We start from the raw sequence: 7,226 nt of genomic DNA, 5'->3' as shown, positions 1-7,226 counted from the left end.
TTCTACAACTTTCTCCATATAATATAACAACTCCCAAATATCAACAACACACCCACAATATCATAATCGATAAACTTCGTTAAGTTAGTCATTATTCAATTCTCAAAGTTTCCTCTCAAAGTCATCCATAACCATGGCCATAATACAACACCATGTTCATCCTCATATAATGCTTCTCGAACATCCTTAATACCATTCATAACAAGATTATACTCATAACATCTCAAGAATTATGGTTCATGTCAAACTATTATTCAAGTATACCACTATTCTCATTTTTGTAACCCATTTCCTACTTCCTTCCATAATCCAAATCTTTCAACCATTCAATACTCTTAATAACGTGAAATGATCATAAAACTCACCTTTGATTGTGTAGGAATGGGCTTTTGATGAAGGTACTTCACTTGGAGAAAAACCTAGCTCCACTTCCAAAGAAATTTCTAGCTTCCATCATCCTTCATTAGCATTCTTGCATTTGATTCTAATAGTTTTGGTATTTGATCTTTGATTTTCCTTGAATTTATGTAAGTGAAATATGTGGAACCTTCTAGAGGTCTTGAGAGAAGTGGAGAAGTTGGAAGAATGAAAAATTAGAAGTGGGAACATATATTTATACTTGGAAAATACTCGGCTATGGACCTTTATATGGTAGTTATACGGACCCATATAAGTGGCCGTATTTTCTTATATTATACGGTCCGTATAAAGTTATACGGACTGTATAAGTGGTCGTATAAAGTAAACTCCATTTTTCTGAAGTTAATCTCGTCATTTCGTTTGATCTCCAATCCTTATGGAACCTTCTTAGCACTTGTTTAACACTTCATTAACAATCTAAGGAGCGTTACAACTCTTCCTCAAGACATTATTAAATCAAAATTAGCTCAGTACTTGCAAACCCCTTCCAGAACACGACTTATACCTTGCCTTCCTCAATGAACTTTCTTCTCTCGCCTCAAACATCTTTGGAATCTTAATTAGAATCGCCAAGTAACCTTTCTTACTTGTAGGAACATCACGTACATCTCACACTGCGTTAGTCTATCCACCACATGACGACGTGGAATTTTTTGAGGTGTAACAAACATAGCCGGAGTCTCTTTTACCCTTGATCATCTGATCCACATCTACGTTCCACGAATTATCTAAGGTGGCCTAGTGCATCTGTATCCTCGTGATGTACGAGGTCTCAATGACCTAGAGGATGACTATGACAGAGGTCACACCGATTTATAATGATTCGGACGAACCAACTCCAGCGCTCTCTATCCGAGCCTTTTCCTGAAGCGTGGAATCCCACTCCGATTTCGGTCGAACCGAAGCTTATAATCAGAATTTTTGATTGGGTCATTGTTGACAGCTACTTTTTGACCTCCCCTAATTTATTTTAATTGCTCAAAGAACTTGAATATTAAATGGGGTAATAAATATTTTTAGGAAAAATCAGGATGATTTTATGAGCTATGCAGATCATAGTTTACCTTTACTGTTTGGTAAAATAATTTCTGATAAACCATTTGGAAATTACTTTACAGCAATTTATGATGCATTTTAATAATTTCAATCGAAATAATTATTTATTTGATTGTCCAAATTATTAGAGAGAAATCAACAAATATTTACCCCATTTTAATTCAAGGAAATTGATTTGATTGAAATAAATAATCATTCTTAACCCCCAGAGTCTTATTTCTGCATACTCCATTTATATGGGCAATTCTCAAATTAATTATAATTATAGCTTATTTGTAAATTGCTTATTATATGTTTAATTGTGGCTACAATTGAAATAATCAATTCGTTAGTCGAATGAGGCTATAATTGAAATAACAAAATTCATTGTTTTAATTCAGTTAAGGCCATACTTGCAAATCCTTTATTTTGTGAAAATCAATTGTGTTTTTAAATTAATTAATTATGTAGTTTTAATTAATTTGTCTAGTAATCAATCTTTGCCTATTTATTAATTTGCACTTTTGTCCCTTTTTACATGTATATGCATTGATACACACATATATATATGTGATATACATATATGTATCGGGCCCCTTCCCCCTTTTTTAAAAAAAAATATAATAATAATAATAACGGACCGAGTCAGCCCTGTAGCGGTTCTATTTTTTCCGATTCACATTTGCACTTGCTTCATTTAAAAAGGAAAGTGTCCCGGGGAGTAAGGCTGTCAATCGTACCGGGAAAAAGGAAAAAATATACTTCTACATAATGGTGCTCTAAATGGACTTATTTTTTAGAGTCGCCACCTAATTTTTAGGAAATTAGGAAAAACCGAGTCGAAAAGGGTTCATCTAAAACAATAATGATTATTTTAAAAGAAACCTAATCTACACAGAGTTTAGGTAAGGGTTCTGGTGATCCCCCGGAAAAGGTGTTAGGCACCTTGGTATTAAGGATCCGCTCAATTGTGGTTTACCTACGGGTTCTAATAGTGTGTCCATGTAGATATAAATTAGTGGTGATAAAATAGTTATGCTTTATATTTCCGCAAATAGAATTTAGCCTTTCATGCAAAATGCCTCCTTTCAAGAATTAAGAATGGTAAAATTTTGCTCAACAGTTGGCCCAAGCCTCCTTCCTTCCCTTTCCCTTCCATTTTTTTATTAGTGTTGAGGCATAATATACCCCCATATACCATCAGTATACTTATGGGAAATGAAGAGCAAAACCTCTTAAAGGCATGCCCTTCAAAATACAATACAATTCTTAACTAAAAAGAAGACTCCACACATCACATTTGCATCACATGAGCTCACAAAAAAAAAAAAATCTCCAGAGCTAGGCAAAACAGACTAACTCCCCAGATTCCCAGGTTCTAACTCAAGACATGGGCTAGTGGACACACAGCAAGAGTGAAAATATCAGCAAGACCCCATATTTATGCAATTTTAGGTAAGGTACAAAACAAGGCAAAAGGGCGAGTCGAGAAAGGGACACATAAGGCCAGAGTTGGATCACTTAAAGCTTTGAAGAGGTTCATGACACTCATCCTAGGTCAGTCAAGAGTTTTAATAGGTAGGCACCTTGCTATATAAACTGGAAATACACATTGTTTGTCAAAATTTTCTAGAATTAACAAGTCTATATCATGGCACCAAAAAACGTAATGATCTTAACCAAGGGTCAATCTTATAAGCTAGGTCACTTGGAGCAAGCAAATGCAGGAAAACAGGTCACATAGATATGGGTTGAGATCCAAAATGGGGTGTTCAACATACAAAATCATTTTCAGGTCTTAAGATAGGCAGAAGTAGACAGAGGGAATGCATAATGCTAACATAGACATTCAAGATCCACAGTCAAGCAAAGGTTAAAACCACAAAAGCACAGGAACAGCCTATACTAAGCTAAAGGCAACATATAAGTCATCCCTAAGTCTAAAACATGTGTTCAAGTGTGGTATCCAGTCCAAATACACAACATACAAGCACATAGCCAAGTTACGAAAATACGGAAAGTGTTTCAAAGTTTAGGCCAGGCTTTAAAACAATTCAGAAGTTCTCAGAAATGCAAGTTTCATGATTTCTATCCTAGGCCAAAGAACTGATGTTCGGGATAGGGCCAAGTTCAAACACATAGCATATAAGCTTATCTGTAAGATAGTGTAGACAATGCAAGGTCCGAAACAAATTTTCAACAACACAAAGGACCTCAAATGGTATAAAAGGGACATGATACTAGTTCCTAGGTTAATGCCGAGATTCAGGTGTCAAGTCTCAAGTCATGGGACATGTGGATAATACACAAGTATTGACAGTAGCAAACATAGGCAGAAGACAATCATTGGATCCAAATTTACATCCCAATGTTCAGAACAAACAACTTAGAATTGAACTCCGAAAAAAAACTCATTTCTTAGTTAAACCTAGATTTCTAGCTGGTTTTAGAGACATAGAAAATTGCAGAATTCAAACAAGTGGTAGCATTAATCTAGTTAATCTTATAAACTCCATATAGGGGTAATAAGCTTCAACTAGCAGCTTCCCAGAGATCAACAAGGTGTCCCAAAGTTTCAAGCAATGTCAGAAACAGGCAGAAATAACCCAACTAAGGTTCTATAGGGTGCATGAAGACTACCCTAGGCTAGAGAAGTGATTCTGGGAACTAAACAGATCATAAGTAATCTTAAACAAGTGCAAACATATCAAAGCAAAAAGAAAATAGCGTGCAAAGGTTTATCCAACAGTAGGGCTTGATGCAGGCTCAGAAATACCCAGGGGCTCAGATAATGCCAAAAAGGGACATTGTACTCTAATATGGGCAATATGTGGTCCAGATTTTCAAGTTTTCAATGATCAAATAATGTCAAGCAACAGCAAAGACAGATTTCAGCAGGATTCCTGCCAGGGTCAAAGATGGTTCATGAGTTCTATCCTAGGTTCAAATTAGACTCCTAGGCATGGTTCCATATTCATTATTGACACCAAAGAGGGACAAATGACAGATATGGTATCGGATTGTACACAATGACAACAACAAACAGGACATTTAACCCTTCAAGTTGATCTTAAACCTTTTATATCTAAATTAGTCTAGGTGAACAGGGTGCTCATAATGAGCCTTAAACAGTCTAGGAGACACAAGAACAAGACATAGTAAGCATATTGATTTAGACAGAAAATAACAAAACAACCTGTCTAACTCAAAAACAGATATTCACAGAGTCAAAACAAACTAAGCAATAAGCCAATCCCCTACATTCTTCCTTATATCCCTTTTTTAGTGTCAAACAACAGGTTAATAAAACATGCTTAAGAATCAATGTCTAAATCCTCCTTTTAAACATCAGTTCTTAAATAAACAATAAGAACGAAGCATCCATCTGATTAGTTTTAACAGAAACATACCAAACTATCAAGAATCAAATGACACAAGCCACATGCAAGCATTTCAAAGAATTCTTTAGACAAAACTACCCTTTCCAAGTTTGAGAAACCTAAACTAACACTTAAATAACAAAGAAATTGACATAAACTAGATTAAGACCTCAAATCACCATCACATAACTTTAAAACTAGAAATAAATGATCAAACTTAAGAGGAAAGCCTCCATTTAGTGAAATGTCACTCAAAGATAACAAAATATCTAACCTAAGTGGTGAAATGTCACCCAACTAATAAGGAATTCATTCAATACATATACAAAACAAACTCAACACACCTTAAACAAATAATCCGGATTCAATCAAAGTTTAAAATCATAACTTAAAACTGAGACAAGATTGAAAATGGATAGGAGTAGAATATTACCTTTTGTAGAGGCAACCTAAAGGTCAAAGGGGAGATTGGATCAAGCTTCACCACCAAACACTGACAAAGACCTTAAAACAGCTTCTTTTTTGCAATTTTTTAGTGAAGTAGTTGTATTCTTTAGAATGATATATGCTTTATAAGATAGTATGGTAATCTTATTTCTGTCTATTAGTGTAGTATATAGTATATGAATATTGCAGCTTAGTGTAGTAGTGTTTGTAGGATTTTCACACTTAGAGTTTTTTGAGCAAATGAAAAAAAAAAATTGGATCCCTCACATGGTCACAAGACCTACCATTTATAGCATTAAGAGTAGGGTTTAGGGACAAAAGAGGTAAAAAATCAATCCAACAGATTTTCCCCCTTAAATTTAAAACACAATTCAAAAATTATTCGAAAATCAACAAAAGATAAGGGAATTTCTCAAATAAATTGTACAACTAGTACCATAGCCAATCAGAATTTGTACACCTCAACATAATACAAACAAGAATCCAGCAAATTGTACAAAAAATAATTCAAATAAAAATCCCATCAAACTAGGAATTAACAGAATAGTACGCCTAGTCATCAAATAGGACAAATATCAACAAATTTTAACAGTAAAATCGCACAAGGACAAAATAGAAACCCCTAAACTGTACCCAAATTAGGAAGTTCCCCCTGGGTGTTTGCTTCCATGTAATAGAAAGCACAAGATAGCTAAGGACTCGAGGCCCCGCCCATGGCAACTCTATCATAACAAAACTCGAGTAACTTTCATAAAAATGAATCAATTGATCACATAAAAGTAAAATTCGAAGGAAAATAAATCTGTAAGTCACGAGTACTCGTGATTTAGAACCAAACCCCTCAAAAATCTAGCAAGAATGGCCATGAAATGGCCTCCAATTGGTTGTGAGTTTGGGTGGAACCCTAATCGCCGCAATCGCCTCAAGGAAGAAGACGAGGTGCCGGGTGTAAAATGAAAAATCTTTTGGGGGAGTGGAAGTTTTATTAATTAAAACTTCCACCCCTTTTTAAAATAAACAAACAGCCCCAAGTTTCAGAAAAGTTTAAGCGACCCCTCTATTTTAAATACAAACCTTTTAAAACCTTGTACCCCCCTTTTGAAATAAATACATAATTTTGCAAAAAGATGTACTCGTCTAAAACCCTTTCGTAATTTTTTTCTTTTTTTTACGAAACCAAAATTTGTAATACGCCATTTTAAAATACGAGCTTTAATATGAGCCTAATATTGACATAGTTCAGGGTGATATTTAAGAATGTGAAAAATGCGGTAAAAAATAAGCCATAATTCATACGTCGTCTTGATTAACAATTTTTCCAAGCTAGACGGAGCGGGATACGTATTTTATTTTTGAATTATATTTATGAAAGTAAATAACTCGTAATTTCTTGTAATTGCTGATTTTAGGAAAATAATAATTAGACGTCAATCCTTGAAATTTTCTCGGGATTTTTAAATTTTTAAACTTTTTAAGGGCATCCTTGCTCTGTCTTGGACTCGAAAAATTTGAAAATTAAAATACGCATTTTATGAGGTGAAAATTAAGTGTCAACAAGCCCAATGCAAAGGGCATGACCCGGTCCAGTGCATTATTAACAAGGGTAATCCCTTCATTTTCACCCCAAACACGCCCCATCTCCTCTTTTCTGTCACGACCCAACTAGAGGGGCATGACGGATACTCGGAGCTAGCATACCGAGCACCACCTGTCAGACTTATCATCAAACTCAACCTGAACATATACCATTCCCAACACAAGCTTATCATGAAATGATCTTCGAATATCCCTCAAAACATATATGTACATAAGCCCACAAGGCTACAAAATGATAAACAGAGAATATACACTAAGGGATCACATAACATCTACTACCCAAAACTATGTATTTATGAGCTTCTAACTGGAGTACTGAAATTATAAGGACGGGACAAGACCCCGCTA

This window comes from Lycium ferocissimum, chromosome 8 (genome assembly GCF_029784015.1).
Source record: "Lycium ferocissimum isolate CSIRO_LF1 chromosome 8, AGI_CSIRO_Lferr_CH_V1, whole genome shotgun sequence".
Lineage (NCBI taxonomy): Eukaryota > Viridiplantae > Streptophyta > Magnoliopsida > Solanales > Solanaceae > Lycium > Lycium ferocissimum.
This window is presented reverse-complemented; position numbering follows the sequence as displayed.